Source organism: Megascapheus bottae, chromosome 23 (assembly GCF_031878675.1).
Source record: "Megascapheus bottae isolate mThoBot1 chromosome 23, mThoBot2.hap1, whole genome shotgun sequence".
Classification (NCBI taxonomy): domain Eukaryota; kingdom Metazoa; phylum Chordata; class Mammalia; order Rodentia; family Geomyidae; genus Megascapheus; species Megascapheus bottae.
Window position 1 is genome coordinate 19,613,837 of NC_143531.1, and position 18,742 is coordinate 19,632,578.

General features: G+C 39.8%; 1 protein-coding gene across 1 annotated transcript in view; it reads right to left on the reverse strand.

Moving 5' to 3' along the window:
* Ccser1 (coiled-coil serine rich protein 1) overlaps positions 1-7,882 on the reverse strand; it is a 373,946-nt gene extending 366,064 nt beyond the window's left edge. The window contains exon 1 of the mRNA XM_090356800.1: positions 7,726-7,882. The gene's annotated coding sequence lies outside the window, so the exon portion shown is untranslated. The remainder of the gene's footprint in view (positions 1-7,725) is intronic.
* Between the last annotated feature and the right edge of the window lie 10,860 nt (positions 7,883-18,742).

Below are 18,742 nucleotides of genomic sequence, written 5' to 3' on the forward strand. Positions count from 1 at the left end.
GATCATGTGACAACGCTGACTTTTACAACTTCTCATCAACCTTTTCCAGAGCCTGGGACCTGAGGCTTCTCTGACTTCACTAAATAGCTAGAGTTTTGGGGTCTTTCCTCCATGAGAACTGTTAACAGGGCTTGGACTACATATTGCCCATTGCCTGTAATCCTATCAGGGCCCTCTGTTCTTCCAGAAGCCAGACCGCTGTGGATGAAGTTATCTCCCAGACCCCATCATATTTACATCTTGGAATGCACTATCAAGATTACCAAAGTCAATATTCAGTCTTAATTATGCTGTAAGGCTTAATAATGCTGTTAAGGCTATATTACTTCTTGTGTGCTCATCCATTATGCTTTCTTTAGTGATCCAGTTTGTAAATCTGTGTGTTTAGGAATCACCTTGTAGAAAGCCATTCACAGATTGTCTTAGTATTAAAGCATTCCTTATTGTTTGCATGTAAGTAAAGTATTACTTTTAGCATATATTGTCTTCAATTATTTCTCTAGGTAAGATTCCTTTAAAGATTTGAGACTCCTATACGAACTCATTGGTTTAGTATTGTATCAAATACGTTGAAATATTGTCTGAAATAATTTATACTTAGACAATATTTCTAATGTTGGCTTTGGGTCTGATTTAAAGGCATTTTCTTCCTTTCTCTAACCTGTTTGTATGACATTCCTGAAAGACAGATTTGCCTTCTCCTTCATGTTTTCAAGTAGAATTGATGAAAGTCTTATATATTAGAAAGGAGCACTCACTTGACACATTCCCTAGATTCAGACAAATTGGTCTCATATAGTATGTGAAACACACACACACACACACACACACACACACACCATCATCATCATCATCATCATCATTTGTATAATAAAAACTCATTAACAATAAATATATATTAAACTATTTATAAGAGAGTTCATTTCAGAAAGTAGGTACACAAATATTACAGACTTTTCTGAATTGTATTAACAAGAGAGGAAGAGTACTGTTATTCTTAGAAGGTTGAATTATCATAGCAGATCTGGCTTAATACAACTTTCTGGGACTTAAGACTATGCCAGCTTTTGTTAATGAGTAAGGAGGCAACAGATCTCTAAAGCATAATTCTTTATAAATTCTAAACAAATCATATCCAAAACTGATATATTGAATTTATTTGTATTTGGTTATTTGAAATTTGATAGGGAAGGGGGGAAAACCAAGACGGGTGTGGGGTGTGGGCGGGAGGATAATGGGTACCAAGACATGGGAAAGGGTATCAATGTATGTGAATTAATGCACCTTCTATCTGGCAAATATCATGTAACCCTTTTACTAATTACAATAAAAAAATAAATAAAAAAAGAAGAAAGTAGAAGAGGCAACTTCACTTGATATTAACAAATGACTCAAAAAAGAAAAAATAGCGAGCTCTAAAACATTACTACACATACTGCATACATTGTACATATACTTGTGTTCACATAGTCCGTCTTGACATCACACAAGGCGAAATCATTTTCATTTCATTTATGGTAGGCTAAGTGGATCTACAACAATCATAAGTTACAGGTGTTATTAAGGTCCTACCACAGGAGGTGTGGTTCTTATGGACCATATTACCTAACATTTATAAAATGTCGTAATTAATGATGATGAGTAAGTAGATCTCCATTAGAACATGTAGCAAAATAAACCTGTCTGGTGATGGTGATAAACTGGTGATGACTTGTACCATGGTCTGGAAAGCACCATAGAGACGCAGACATAAATTGTTCCAAGAAATCCAGCCAAGCTGGCAAATGGCTAGAGGCCATAAGTAATTGTCATCACGAAATCCAAGGATGAGCATAGAAAAGAAGCATGCATCTCTCACAGCTGGCAATGTTTACAGATCCAGGAAACTGATTGTAGTTTCAAGACTACAGATTTCAAGGGCAAGAGGCCCAGTCTTACAGAAAAGGCCTTATTCCAATGCAAGAAGAGATGGGCAGTGGATAATTTTAAGAGACACTGGGTCAAACACTTTATGAGAAATAAATTTTAGTTATAAGAAAGAATGGGATTATTGTTCTTAATGTACTATGGTTTATCTCATGTTGTTACTGTATCTGACTTTGGTACCTGGTACATTACATATACATTTATGTGTTTATTTGAAATAGGTAAGGGGGAAAACAAGATGATTGAGAGGGAGTGGGGTGAGGGAAAGTGGGAGAAAAACATGGGAATGGTTATGAATATTCAAGAAGTGATATACCTCTCTATACATCACCTGACAATAAAATACAATTTAAAATAAAAGACAGAAAGAATGTGAAGACTTCTTAGGAGACATGCACTTGGAAATCAAGGAAAATACTGTATTTTTAAGGAAATCCTTGAGCTAAAAGCTATTGTAATCAGAAGCCCTAAACCCAGGCCTTCCTCCCTCAATACATGGCACAGTTACAACAAATGTAATCTTCAGAGAAAGCCTACTTTTACATGCTCTAACCAAAAATAGCACATATGAATAAACAATATCATACAGAAAACTGTCAAATTTTGTACACTGTGCATAATATTTGCTTTCTCAGGGACTACCAATAAGATATAGGCTAGGGTCATTATCAGGCAGCAAAATTCTCAGGAACAAATTCAAATTTCACTGTAAAATACAAAAACAAAGTTCATGTTTGTCTGACTATGTAATGCATAAGAATACAGAGGACCCACACCAGAGTTTCTGACTAATTCATTCTGTGGGTTCCAGTCTTGGCATTTTACTAATGTTACAGGCATTACCCTGTCATGCCTGCTCAGGCAACATATGTTTGAGCATCGCTGTATTAGATTAAAAATTAGCCATTATCTCCTATTTATGAAAGATTTTGCAAGCTATTTAGTAACAGTGCGCTCCACTAATGAATCCTAATCTTCTCATAAGTTTACTTTAAAAATTTAAAATTTGTGGATACAGTGTAAATAATACAAATCAAAAAACTATGCTTTAGTATTGCAGTAGAGGGTCAGGGAATTGGCCAATCAATTTCTCTGTCAATGATCACAGCAACAATCTTTTAACAATTTATTTATTTTGCCAGTTCTGGGCTTGAACTCAGGACCTGAGCACCGTCCTTGGGCTTTCTCAAGGCTGGAGCTCTACCATTTGAGCTACAGCACCACTTCTGGCTTTTTTCTATGTATGTGGTACTGAGGAATTGAACCTTGGTGTTCATGAATGCTAGCCAAGCACCCTACCACTAGGCCAAACTCCTGGCCCATTAACAATTTATTTTAAACTTTTATTTTTTTTACCAGTGCTGTGGCTTGAACCCTGGGCCTAAACTCTGTCCCTGAGCTTCTTTTTGCTCAAGGTCAACACTCTAACACTTGAACGACACAGCTGTTTCTGGCTTTTTTTGTGTGTCTCATAGACTTTCCTTCCCTGAGCTGGCTTCAAACTGTGATCCAGACATGTGACAATGGCATGGCTCATTTAATCATTCTTAATGTACTGAAGAACTTAGTAAAGACTTCACTCCTTATCTCTTTTTTAAAATTTTGATATGAAATCAGCTAAAATGCCATTATTATTGTTCCACCTAATAATGCTAAGAATGTCTTGGTACTCTGTCAACTGCAGGATAGCTAGCTTCACATTTTAATAGTTAGGTTACGCTTCATGGTGGAACATGATTCTTTTTGTTGCAGTGTTTTCTCATAACTCTCCACTTTTCCCCACTGATTCTCCAACCCCACACTTTATGTTTTATTGAGAACTGACAGTGTCATATGGAAAATAATATTGCTAATACAAACCTATGTCTGCAACATAAAGCAAGCTGAATCTGTCACTGACCAAATAGGGAAATCATACAGAAGTTGTCACTCATTCAGTAGTAGGTGAGATTATATTATCAACATGATACACCTGTGACATCGAGTCCAAAAAGAAACTCACAAGTGACCAATTAGCAGATAGGCTGGCTTGCATTGGCTGGATTGTAGCCTGTGTTGGAAATCATTCCATTCTTTCACAAATATGAAATTGGCTTTCACTTCTGTCACAAATCTCATCTATACACTGTCAAGAAAATACACAGGAAAATCTTTTAATTCAGCTAATCTGAAAGTAATTCCATTTGGCTCTTGGAAGCTATATTTAATGTTTGTACAGTTTCTCTGTTGTCACTATAACATACTTTTGGGGTATCATGTTGAATAGATATGTTCAAAGACTGTCTTGATTTTTTTTGTTGCTTTGTTTTGTTTTACTAAAATGAAGAAATGCATTTCAGCATTTTTTTCATTTGTCTACAAACAATGAGTATATATATATGTATAGCTATATATGTACAAATAAATATATAACCAAAGAACAAGTAACTACATTTAGAAGAGAGTCAGAACATGCTGTAGCTCTAATTATTAAGACAGTTTATTTATCAGGAGATAGCTAAAAGATCTTTAAAATTGGGGCATCTCCACATGTCTGGCACCATAATTCTATGCTTGTAGTAAGTAACATAAGGATGAATGAGCTCTATTCTATGGATGCACATAACAACTTTAATGAGATTGAATCTTCCTGATAAAACTAATAACGTTTAAACATAAGTAATCTAGAAAATAGATTTTAAGCAGCTGTACATTTATGTGATAATATAATGTTAAATACTCAATGAGAGCTCATTAAAACTGTTATCTTAGACACTATCACTCAACTAAGGGAGTTTGAGTCAGGAACAACTTAACATACCCCTTCACATACACAAGTATAAGTCTGTTATTCACTCCTATCTCAACATTTCAAGATCATTTGAATGTACTTAAACATTTAAGTACATTTCCTCCAAATTACTCTATTGTACCTCTGACGTGATCCAATCCATTGTATTAATAAGGTAGAATGGTAGTACACTGCAATTAGTTGTATACTTCATTAAAAGGCTAAAGGTTGTCTTCCCAGGTGCAGAAAAACTAGCAATTTGTGACAAGTATAGAATTTACGGAATGCTATGCATGAGAAACAGATAGCGCACTTTACCTAACAAATATCTAAGACAGTCTCTAATGCAACTTGGAAACAAACTTTTCTTTCCTTATTTCTAACTTTCTTTTATGGGAGCCTTTCTTCCTAGATTTTATATTTTTTTCTCATACACAATTTACTAGTCCACCTTATCCTTTAATATCTGACTTACCCTCAGTAGACTTTTCAGACAAAATACAGTACAAAATGTTATTGTCATGGCCGGAGCTCCAGGATTCCTCCTTAGACATGGAATTTCTTACTCTCCTGGGGCTGTTAACTGTACTCCAGAGTAAGAGTCAGATTCCTTCTGATTGACCAATAACTTCTGATGGACAGGAGTCAGGAATGCCCCTGTGAGCATGTTTTGCACAGGGCCTACAGCCATACCTTGCATTGTCCTTTACTTTGATACAGCAAAGAGTAACAAGGTGCTCCCCCCAAAAAAACTTGAATAGCACTGTAAAAATATAATAAATGAGTTTCATGTAGATTAACATTTGATGACATAAGCAGCTTTAAAATATGAAAGTTACTTACTTGGACCATCCTAAAACAAGGTATTCATAAACATGAGTTTCAGTGGTTACAGAAACACAGATAATTGATATCATGCTTTAACTAACTCCCAATTATCTCTAAGTTCTAGAAGCCTGGCAAAGCCCCCCACTGGAATGGTTCTTATCATCTGATGCCTACCCTGATGTATAAAACTGTACATGCTTAAGTGTGCAAAAGGCACTTTACTATGAGTCTAGCCAATCAAACTATCAAATCCTTTCCTCTCTTTTGCCTTTCAGTTCAACTGATATGTGAAGGAAAGATACCTTCATGGAGGAGGGAAAACAGGAAGTCCTTTTTTTGATCAAAATGGTTATAATCAAATCCTTTAATCAACTCATAGGCACACAAGCATGCTAATTACAGATGGACCATTTATCTTTCTATAAGAAGTGACTTAAGGGGTGTTGGTTTGAGTGTGTAGTTTCCACCCATGGCAATTTCATCAAGGCACTGTTCTATAATCAGAAACAGTCTGGAGTTCTACAAAAAGATAGGTTGCTACTTTTGAGAACTAATATCAATTTTCAAGTCATTGTTAAGCCTCACATTAACAATGCACCCTGTTGAAAATATGAATGTGTCCTTGCTATGTGTCCCTGTTGAAAATATGAATATGTGTCCTTGCTATGTGTCCCTGTTGAAAATATGAATAGAAAGAAACCAAAACAAATGAATCACAGTGTAGCCTAGATTAAAAGTGTTCTGGGCTTCCCTTAATAACTTTTTTTTCCTTCAAGAAACAGTAATGATAGCTCCAAACTCACTTCTGTGGCTGCTTCACACGTCCTCCCAAAGGCTTTCAATAAAAGTCAAGTTTGTGCAAACTCTATGTACATTAGTTTAAGAGCCTTTGGAGGGAGGGGAGAATGGAGGATGTGTTATCATTTCTCTGGGAAATTATGCGACTGTGAAGACAACCGAAATGCAAGGTGTTGCATCCAGGCAGGTATTTCCTGTCTTGTGGGTCCTTCCTGAGGGCTGGGAGAGGTGCGAGCAGCTGAGGACCCAAGGGCATAAACACATGACAAGGCCAGAGATCTAGGGACTTTCAGGACTGCACTTTTGGCTACCTGACTAACAGGAAAGCTCTTCGCTCCTCCTCAATTTCTTTTCAGAGGTGCCACAACAGGGAGAGAGAAAAAAAAAAGCATTATCGCTTCTAATTCTGAGAGGGAAGGGGGAGGGAGAGACTTGTGTAGTGGGAAGGAAACCCCGAGAAATTTCACAACTCTTCTTGCCATAAATAGCCTTTCTTCTCACTCTGGATACCTCCAGGTTTACATAAGCAAGACTCAGCCTCCTCCACGAGCAAGAGACCCACCATTCACAAATCCTTCAATCACCTTGTAAGCCTGGGTAAGAGTCCCTGGGACACAAGCCAAAAAAATAAATAAATAAAATGAATAAAAGGTCAGGGGTAGACTGGAAACCACCTGCAGTTTCTCATCAGGGCTGACTTTCTGCTTTGGTGACCCAATGAGTGCAAGAGTCTGGGGACAACACACGCACACACACACACACACACACACACACACACACACACACACACACACACACACACGGGCCCTGGATGCGCCACCACAAAGCAATGTCTCAGCTCCGAGTCCCCTCTGCGGCTCCTGTCACCCACGGGAGAGAGTCCTGACTCCAAAGCAGGAAGCCCAGAGCCCCAGGACCTGCCGGCGGAGGCGAGAGGCGGTCCCCGCGTGGGCACTGCGGCTCCTCCGGGCGCCCCAGACTCCCCGCCCCCCTCCTCTCCTTCCCCCCTCTCGTCGCCATCCCCGCCCTGGCACCAGCAGCCGGGTGTGAGCACCGCTCTGGAGCTGCCCCGCAGCCCCTAACCTCCGGGGTGCGAGCGATGAGGGCGGAGAGCAGCCCAGAGCCCGTGCCAACTCTTGCCCGGGTGACCCTGCGCGCCCCGCAGCGCCACCGGGGCGGCGGGGGAGCCTCCGGCCGGGGACCACGGAGCCCCAACGCCTCGCTGCCTCGGGTCCATCAGGCCGGATCTCCGAGTGGGAGCCCACGGCCAGAGCCCGGGGCCTGGGTGGGGGCTGCTCGGGAGCGGGGCGGTCACGGCCGCGTCCGCCTCGGGCCGGCCGGGGCGCGGCCGCGTGTGGACGCGCGACCCGCGGGGCGCAGGGGGGGCGCGGGGCCCGCACTACCTGGAGGGCTGGCGCGGTGATCAGGGCTCCTCCCGGGCGCTCGGGGCTCCTTCCCGGACCCCCTGTCCTCCGTCCTCCCGCCCCTTCTGGGCGGTCGGGTCCCGTCGTGTCCACCCCCGGTGGCCAAGAGTGGAGCGGCGTGATTTAATAATAATCCTCCAGCTCCTGCCGCCGCCGGCGCCAGCACAGCCGCTGCGCCCCAGCCGCCGCTCCTGCCCAGTCTGTCATGTTGTTGAGCGAGCGAGCAAGAGAGAGAGGGAGAGAGCGAGCGAGCGAGCAAGAGAGAGAGAGAGAGAGAGAGAGAGAGAGAGAGAGAGAGAGAGAGAGAGAGAGAGAGAGAGAGAGAGAGAGAGAGAGAGAGAGAGAGGATTGGCAGTCGGTGGATCGGCGACTCTTGGCGGGGAGGCAGAGGGGCCGAGGCGGCGGAGGGCAGGGGAGGGGCGTGGGGAGGCGCTTCCAAGTGTGCGCGGGGGCGCCGCGTGTGAGCCGCGCGTGTGCAGAGCCCCGGCCACCTCCCTGGCAGGCCGCGCTCCGGGGCTTTACGAGCCGGGCAGGGCGGCCAGGCGACCTTCGCGGCCTCGTCCAGACTGGAAAGAGACAGTTCTTACCCCCCCACCCCCACCCCACCACCCAGCCACCCGGCGTCCCCACCCCTCCATCAGGGGCAGGGAGAGGGGGGCGAGGGCAGGGGCCCGGGCAGGGCGGGGGATGGGGTCCGCGCTAGCCACAGAAGCAGGAGCACATTCAGACCTTGATCTTGTCCTTACACGCTCCTGTGAGGGGGCCACCGCTGACTTCTCATTTTAGGCTGAACTTGACTGTGCTCCGTCGACTTCCTTGCCCCTCCCCCTTGACACTCCCCCAATCCATCCTGGTGGACTGGACCTCCCCAAGTTCAAGTTGTCGAGCCAGGTCAGGATGAAAGCAAACCAGGAGTCTAGAGAGAGGCTGGAGGGACAGAGGTCCAGCTGGAAATGACTTGTGTCGTCTTCCCCTTCCTCCTCTACAGGAGATGACTCTGAGGTTCTTTCCAGTTTTATTGTTTGTTTCCTTGATACCCTTTCCAGTCCACACCCTGACAAGTCTCCAGCCACACAGAACCAAGGAAAGAAACCTTCTTCCTCCACTAAGCAGGGCTGGCCTCCCCGGAATCCTTTGTAGTGATCAATACTTCCCTGAGATAATGGAAGCGCCCTGACTGTTATTGAAAGCGCGATGTGGGTTTCTCCAGGTCAGGTCCTGAGCAGGCATTGCACACAGAATCCACTAGGCACTTGACATCGTTTGACTGATGGTCCCCGGGAGAAAATTCCCCCTTTAGAGAAGATTTCAGATGCGTGGTGCTGTGGCCTACCTAATTTATTTTCCCTTGAACTCTCCTCCCCTTGCCTGGCCCCATGTCCTGTCAGGTTTACATGGAGTCCTGAATACTTTCCTGTCCGTTCCTTTCTTTATCTTCTATCTCCTATACTGCTGTCTTTAAGTCTTTAGAGGGCAAGAAGCTAAACTAATGCATTTAACTCTCTCTCTCTCTCTCTCTCTCTCTCTCTCTCTCTCTCTCTCTCTCTCTCTCTCTCTCTCTGTGTCACTATATTTAGAGACGTTTATATACCAAACAAACATCATTTATGCACTTTATTAGCTTCCTCCCAAGATTACATGTCATGCGATGTACTGCTTTATTGAGAAAGAGCTCCAAGCAATCAAGCTAAACTTCTTTGAGGTGTAGGGTGTGTGTGTGTGTGTGTGTGTGTGTGTGTGTGTGTGTGTGTGTGTGTAAGAGAGAGGGAGAGAAACAGGTGTGATAACTTGAACTCAGAGCCTCTTGCTTGCTGGGCTTGCTTGCTTAGGTAAGGCCCTGTCATTTGAGCCACATCAGTGAGGTAAGAGCCAGGTTGTGCTTTATTAAAAATCAACCATTAAGATGTGTCTTCTGGCATGGGAACAACTCTACCATCAATAGTGAGCAACATTTCTTTTTTCTCATAGACATGATGGAAGGTAACATTTAGGAAGCCAGAGAAGTAGTGGAAAGTCTGACGTTTCATTTGTCACATCTTCTTTCATGATCTATGGCCATTTTTACATCTTTAAAATTCAGTTGTACCACCATCACAGTTGACCCTTTTGACACTGCTGTGACATCCTATGATTCTTTGCATCAGTGAGCTCAGAGCTCATTACGAATGTTTTAAGTATATGATCAAGATCTAGCAGAGTAATGTGAGTATGCAAAACAAAAAAAACCTATACACAAACATGTGAGTGAGCACACACACATACACAAAACTAACAACGTGATATTGGAAAGAAACAGTAGCAAAATGAATAGCAGGGGCCTAGTAGACAAGCATACCTAAATGTGGAACCCTAACTTCTTAGGTGAAGCATGGTAAATGGATCTGTACTAACAAAGGATGTAGTGGGCATTGAATATGTTCTCAACGAAGCACTTACTGTTATTCCTCAGGTTTACAGATAGGAATTCGGGAGGTAACTAGTTAATCCAAAATCATGCAAAAGTTAAGTGATGTAGCTACAACTCTGCCTTCCACTGCTGTCCATATGGCTTCCCATTCAGAATTCATAGGTCAGTTAAGTGTTTCCTTAGAGCTTTGAATAATTATGAAATAAGATGATCTACATCCTTTGACATTTTCCTGCTAGCTCCCCCTTCCTTTTATTATGCAGAAGAGGGTTTAAAAATGTTAATTATTTTAGGAATAGTTGAGGATTTTAAAAGGCCTTAATGTAGTTGGACTTAGAGAAGGACAAGTTAAGAAACTTTTCTCCATAATCATAGTAAGAAAAAAAAGTGTGATTGCAACAGAAAATCTTGTGGAAGAGCTATTTCTGAACATTTTCATGCAGTGAATAAATGTATACCACAATAAAAAAAACTGCAAATACACATTTAAAATTTTGGTTCTAGCCTTGAAGGGCGAGTTTTGGTACTTTTATAGTCTTGCTTCTCTAAATATCATCAATAATGATGATTATATTTTGACTCCATAATTCATACTTCAAAATCATGAATTAGTCCAGATATTTCAAGGACATCTTTGGTAACCACAACTGATTGTAATTTTCACACTCTCAAATTGTGTTTATAATAAGTGAGAACCATGACAATCTGTCAATTGCCTTTTCCCCCTATTAAGATTTTAAATAAAGCTGATGTGTCTTGCTTGTTTACTGGAAATTTTCCTTAGAATCCATAGGCACTAAAAGAGAAAGACAACTGAAAGTTTATAACCTAAGTCGTACTTCTAAAAAGTTCATTCATTTTAACTGTTTTGAACTTCAGTTTAAAACTATATGTGTGCACTAAGAATCTTGTTTATAAATTTTAATGAGTAACATTCGAGAAGTTTAGTAAATGAATTATTCTCTTTTAGGATTGCTTAATGTTTCAAGAAGAATTTCCCACTTGCAACGCATTCAATGATACAATTTTTGTTGTGATAGGAAAACCGAAAGCTAATGACTCTTTCCAATTTGTTCATTTTTATTGCTGGTAGATATGCTGCTGTTTGGTTCCCAAGTGCATTTAACTGGCAAATTCAATGAAGGTTTGGCATAGCATCATCTGATGAAAGCAGAAAAATTAGGCTGCCAATTACATATGTGCCCCTTATGTGCACTGAATTCCCATTGAAGTTATGAGCCAAATTAGAAATTCCTTAATAATAGTACCTAAAGAAACTGAATGAGAGCTTAGGAAATGTAAGGGAAATACTTTTTTCTTCCCAATCCAATGACAATTCATAAAATGTTTTAGAAAAGAAATTAACATGAACACATTTGCAAAATAAAATAGAAGAAATTTCATTGGAAAGCGTTCTTTTTCTCCCTTGCTCAGTTTATTTTTTTTTTGCTTTATTTCCTACTCCATCACATTTATCCAATCACTCTGAGGAAAATTAGATGAAGGCTATTTCCCTCCCTTGCTGTAACTTAATTGCTATGGCTTTCTGGTTTTCAAACTGTTTCTGATATTTCTTTTCTTCTGGTATTGAAAAGTGAATCTCCAAAAATCCTATGTTGGTGGTATTTGAAAGTTGGATTTTGGAAGGCAAAATAGGTATTTTGCCTTATTAAGGTAAAATAAGGTCATTGCAAGAGCGTGTGCAGGATTAGTGGCTTTATTTGCAGAATAAAAGAGACCCCAACTGATACTTTCTTGAGTGCAGGATTCTTCTTGACATGGTACAGCACAGCAGGAACTATATCACCCCAGCAGATGCCGGCATTTTGAGATCCCCTCTCTCCCAAATGGTGAGAAATACATTGCTTTTCTTTACAAGTCATGCGTTCTCTTGTTGAAGCAAAAAAAGTGCATTAAGATACTATCATTATAAAAGAAATGAACATCGTAAACAAATTGTATTCACCCTCTGGATTGCTTTTGCTTCACTAGGAGGTGATGATGTGGCGAGATGCACTGGACACTTTACAAGTACCTGGGAAGGACAGGAACACTTGATCCAGATTGGGGCTGAAACCAATGCTTGATTCAGCTCTTCAGCAAAGCTGAAGTGGCCTGTTGGTATTGTAACTGTTGTTTCTGTCATCTCTGGCCTGTTTCTTGGCTTTATTGAGTGTATTTTCTGGCTGCTGTACTTTAAGGCAGGAGTCCTCTAGTCAATCACTGGCCTTTTAATAGACTCTAAGATTCAAACGCGCAAAGAGTAGCTTCTGTATATTCCATAAATTCCCACCTTATAACAGACTCAACTGCAGTTTTTGGATACAGAGGACACAAAAAACTCAATATTAATGTGGAACACTCTTAATTGAGTGGTAGTAAAGCATAGTGTACATGAAGTTAGAGCTCTTTTCCCAGAACTTTGAGAGTGGTGACTATTACTTGGCAAATTATCTAGTTTTTGAACTCAAGAACCCGGACACTGCCCTTTGGTATTTTTTACTCAGTGTTGGTGCTTTACCACTTGAGATACTTCTGGCTTTTTGATGATTAATTGGCAATAAGAGTCTCAGGAATTTTTCAGCCAGGGCTGGTTTGTAACCATGATCTCAACCTCCTGAATAGGCTAGGATTACAGCTTTGAACCACTTGCATCCTGCTACCTATTGTGTCATTTCGTGTATTGTGTTTCATTTTGTCTTAGTTCTTTTTTTGTTTGTTTTTAAGAGCAGAAATTATGCCCAGCGGCAGTGCAGAAGCATTTGTTCATGATGAGATCCAGGCAGAGGCTAAACCCAGCTTCCAAGAACAGATACCCCGGGTTCATCCTGTGAAGCAGATTCAGAAGCAAGACTAGCAAGGTGTCTCGTATTCGGGATTTCATTCTCCAGGTTTGCAAAGCATCGCAATTCTAAGACTACATAATGTGCCAAGAGAGTAAAAGTAAATGGCATTGAGATAAATCTCAGCTTTCAGAAAACAGTACATTGTTGAGGAAGCTAAAAATCAACATGGGAAAAGGATATCAGAGGTAACAACAACACTACTGATCTCTGAATTTAATCCTCTCCAGGTAAGCAAACTGTGTGCAAATAATGACATAAAAACCAAAGAATCCTTACAAGATTTACCACTAGAGACTTACTGTTTTAAATTTTTTCCTTGCACAGGATTCCATTTTCTAATGTTGCTAAATGAGGAACTTGGGGAAATGACTTTGAGGTATTTTGCTTTGCCATGAGGTAATTTTTATGTTTGAAATATATATATTTTTAAATTAATTTGTAAGTCATTGTACAAAGGGCTTTAATTTCCACTTGTCAGGTTATGAGTGTGATACATGTTCATCAAGGTCACCCTTTTTGTCCCTCACTTAATCATCACCTTCACTTATAGAGTTCACTTATTATACAATGTTCACTGGCTTCGATGGCTGGAATACTACGGATTTTTTCCTGACTGCAATATTTAGAAAAACTTAACGCAGTGAATTGGTCTGTTGGTTTAGTTCTGTAATCTGTGGGTTATTCCAATCAAAGTAGCTTAAGGAATAAATTGAGCTTCTAAGTTCTATTTATGTTTATCTATTTACTTACAAGCATTTTCTTGAAACAAGTAGAACTTGATGCATTTTAAAGTCATTTCTAAAAGTGGTATATGGATAAAAATCTGAAGCTAACACTTAAATCATATAAACAGCTTAAATCATATAAATCTTACGATTATAAAAATAGGTCAAATATGGACTGGGAGCATAGCCTAGTGGTTGGTTAAGAACGCTTGGCTAGCATATACAAAGCCCTGCATTTGATTCCTCCATACCACATACTAAGAAAAAGCTGGAAGTAGCTCTGTGGCTCAAGAGGCATAGTGCTAGCCTTAAGTAAAAAGTGTCCAAGGACAGTGCCCAGGACTAGAAAAAAATCAAATAAAGCTATAATAGAAAAGTGGATTTGTACTACTTAAAGATACAGTAAATAATGCCTAGAAAATAGCCAAAACCATATTAAACCAGTACCAAGGCAATCTGAAGACTGGTTTTTGCATCTGTCAGTTTCTGTGCTGGCAGCTTCACAAATGAGACCTCTTCTTAACACAACATCACAGCAGGAGATACAGACATGTGAATTGTAATTAAAGTGTGAAAAAAAAAAGCATTTTCTAGTTGTCAATTATATAAAGCTTACATTGTGGAATCTAGACTGATGAAATTATGTCAAATGGAACTTATTTTTATTATTTTTCTATTCTATGCATAATTTGGCCCCAAATTTTAACTTCAGTAATGAATACATAATGCCTGCATAAACTGAAGTGTGTTTTCCTTGAGTCTGGTTCACTCAATAATGAGATTCAATTAGTTTTTAATCATCCAACTACAGAACATGAAGAGAAATCATTTATATATTTTCATGCAGTTATTCTAGAGCTGCTCAACTGAGTAGTTAGGATTTCAGATGAGAGTCACCTATGCCTAGATTATTCTCTTTCTCATTTTTTAGCACTTATATATCAAGCAAACTAACATACACAACAAATGAAATGTAATTACTAAATATGTTATATATATATATATATGTTTGAGGAGCTCATTAAAAACAAGAGTTGTTTACAAAGTAACCAAATTTTAAACATTTCACTGAAAAATGTCTAATTGTTTTATGTTTTCAATAAACTCAAGTTAATGTTAAATGTTGTAAGTATATACTCAGGGCCTGGATACTCTCCCTTGGTTTGTTTACTTAAGAGTCTGTGATTTTCAGGCCCTGGATTACTTCTACTTGTAATTCTCAGATCTCAACCTCCTAAGCAAAGATAACAGATATTTTCCACCAGCCCTTAACCTCCATGTTGACATGCGTTTTGTTGAAATGGGGTTTTGCTGATATTTTTCTCAGATCCCCAATATTAGACTTCTCCAGCTTCACTTCCTGAGAGCAGGGATCACAAATCGCAGGTATTCTTGGCATTTTAAATGATCAAGTTTATTTTATGTGTTTATAGTTTCAAACACACGTATGCTTAACCTACCACTGGACTGCCACAATGTATTATTGTCATGTGATACATAATCCATATATGACTTTTCAAATTTCTCACACACTTCCTATGGATGCCACAACTGAGTGGTAGAGGTTATGTTGTTTCCTTTTGAGCCTTAGCCAACCTATGCAATGGAATTAACAGGTAGAATGTGCTGAAGATAGTGTTATATGATTTCCTAGCCCAGGTCACACCATTACCAATCACTGTCCCATTGTTTTCTTGGGACACTTGCTCTTGGAACATGGCTATCTGCAGTGGGGAAGTCAAGTCGTCAGTACAAAGGATCACACAGAAGGATCTGATGTCACTCACCAGTTCCTGACACTGTCAGGAACCACTATGTGTAGCCAATACCAATTTGCCATCCATGGGCCTTCCCGCGCCCCATTTACACATACCAGCCTGTCACGGGAAGCAGACACGGCCTATATTAGCTTTTATTCTGTAATATAACAAACTGCCATGAACTTGCATTTTAAAATAAGCACTAGTTCTTTGTATCATGGTTCTATAGGACAGAAGTCCAGTAAGCCATGGTTGTATCCCTGTTGTGTATCACAAACCTGAAGTAAAGGTGTGAACTCTTATCTGGAGATTCTGACACATTAATCCTGGCCTGACTGAATTCTGTTCCTGGTAGTCAGATGACTGAAACCTTTGTTTTCTGCAACACACAACTCCCTCTGTTTTCCAGCCAGCATTACAGCTTCATTTCTTCTGCTTCAGATCTTTAATTTCCTCTACCAGTCTACTTTTCAAGGGATCATGTGGTTGTACTCATACCTGCCTAAATAATGTCCTTGTCTTAACATGAACCTGATCTTATAACAGCACATTCATCTGAGTAAAGCCAATTGTATTCACATAATCTAACTATATTCAAAAGAAGAATTACCCAAAATGAGTTAAGAGAGGAATCAAACAATTCTACCTGTCATGTTCCTTGCTAAGTGTTTGTACCTCTAGGCCATAAGCCACTGTTTGATTCCTGACATTCTCATTGACATAATCCAATACACAGTAGAAGCAAGACAGTGGAAGCTAAATGATACAAGGATTTGAGTATGTCATTGTCAGTTTCTTCTTTTTATTATTATTTCTGAAAATTATATATAATAGAGAGGCATTCGTTTTTAGAGACTCTTTTCCTTTAAACTGTTAGTGTTTTTTTATCTGCCATCCTCTTTCATAAGTGATTCTTTTCTGAACTGACACTGAAAATGTCTACATGACTAAAAATGACTATAATTCTAGCTATTCAGAAGGCTAAGATCTGGCAGATTATAATTCAAATCCAGTATAGATGAAAAAACTCACATGTTTCCATCTCCAAATAAAACAAATAAAGCTAGGTTAGGGGTCTGTCTCAGGCAAAGCAAGGGAGAGATGCTAAATCTAAATCTCAATACTGACCATACACACACACACACACACACACACACACACACACACACACACACACACCTCAGTTATGAGTGAAGAAACTCAAATAATATTGTCACTGAAAATTCTTTCAAGATCTCTATGACTTTATTAATTTCTCACCAATCTTTTTTGTACCTATAAAACCTTCATTTCTCAAATCTCCGAAAAATAAAACCATAAGAGTCACTCGTTCAAAATGGGGGCGAATCTTGCCTGCAGACACCAGTGAACCATTAGAATACAATGTAAAGTGTAATGCACACTAAAGTTTGTAAGAAGTTTCAGCTTGTGTTTTAGGAAGCCACTGTCCAATAATACATATTTCCTCTTTTAGTCCATATTTTACATTGGTAATTTCTATATTAACATGACCACACAATTAAGCTCAACCAGAACTGTTTCCTGAAACATCCTAAAGGTCCTGTGTTCTCAGTAACTTAGAAACATTTCTACCACTGTCTTGGCCTCAGATATCCCTTCATTGAGTTACAATGGTAACCTTGTCACATAGACATCTACTTTTCAAGCCTCCATGGCAGCTTTATTTTCCTTAGTAGCTACCACAATCCAAACATTTTACACTGCATGTTTTTTTTCCTTATTGTATCTATACATTTCAACTCTGAATAAAGACAGCATAAGGAATCCTGAACTCTGTTGATCAATAAGGGGCTGGAGTGGGGAGGAAAGAAAGAACAATAGAGAAGTTTGTTCTGATTAAAATATATGTATGTCAAAAAAAACATGGTGAAACCTCTTGGTACAGTTAATATGCACTGAAAAAAGTGAAATGCAAGAAACTAAAGCAGGCTCCATTGAGGAAGAATGGAAGGTGCCTTTGGTAATTGGAGGTCTAAGAGTAAATAAAGAGGACTATGGTTGGACACATTCATTTGCATAGTTGAATATAGACTAATGAAGTGAACTGAGATTGTTTTGGAAGTGGAGAAAGGGCGAATGAACATTGATAACACGTTTGAGTTTAAACAGGGATATGTTGTATGCATGTGTGGAAATGTCACAACCAATGGTGTTGTTAAAATTGGAAAAGGAGAAAGAGAGAAACACAGATACTGAGGCCATAACATATTTCTGTTTCTACCTATGCCTCCAAGAGTATTTTCTATTCGTAGTCCTTGAGTATTCTTTTCAGTATATCATAATCCACTGGTGACAGTGGAAAAGTATATGCTCACTGACTAAAATCACAGCCATGAAGCACCTCAGGATGATGGAGATAGTTTCTGTATTATATTTACTGACATTTGACAAAATCAGATCCAGTTTCTGGTCATGTTGAATGCCTTTTAATGAGATTGTTTACTTACATGGATATTGATGTTGTTGTTTTTAGTAAGTCAGTATTTGTAAGTCATGTAATAATAGAAATGCAACTTTACAAAGTTGCCAACTGCAAATAATTCATTTATGTGTTCAAACCATGGATTAGAGAGCTCCAGAAAAACAACTCAGGGTACATAGGTACATGCATATGTGTATGAAGGTGTACATAGTACACAAATGTACATATGCAAAGACTCCTTTTGGGAATTGTCTCACAGGATTATGGAGGACAAAGGGTCTGCAAACTGGGATTCAGTCCAAATCTGGGGTCCTGAAACCCAAGAGCACGGATGTCTGAAAGCAGGAAAGTTGGCTGTCTATATGCATTGATGGCGCCACCATTCTTCCACCCTTTCTTTTCACTGGAGCTCTCAAACATACCCACTATGGTGGAAAAGATGATTAACTTTCTTGTCAGCTCAAGGCAAGCTGTCTCAGGTGTGCCTTATGGACAGGGATGAAGAATTTTCTGGAGCAATAATTCCCGAAGAGGTATCAGGGGATATGTTAATTTGCTCAAACAATCAAACTACATCTGGTGCAGTAGCTTCCTTTGGAGTCACTGTTTGGTTAAGCTTATGGAAATCTACTATGGCTGTCTGAGATCCTCAGTCATATGCACAGAACCAGTGAGAAAGCTGAATGGTGATCACCAATATCTGTGCCATCTTTCTAGCATTGCATGGTAGTTCAATTTCTGCAAACACTAAAGGGATGTAGCATTGCTTTTCTCTGATTTCCAAGGCAAAGGCAGTTCTGATAGTTTCGACTGTT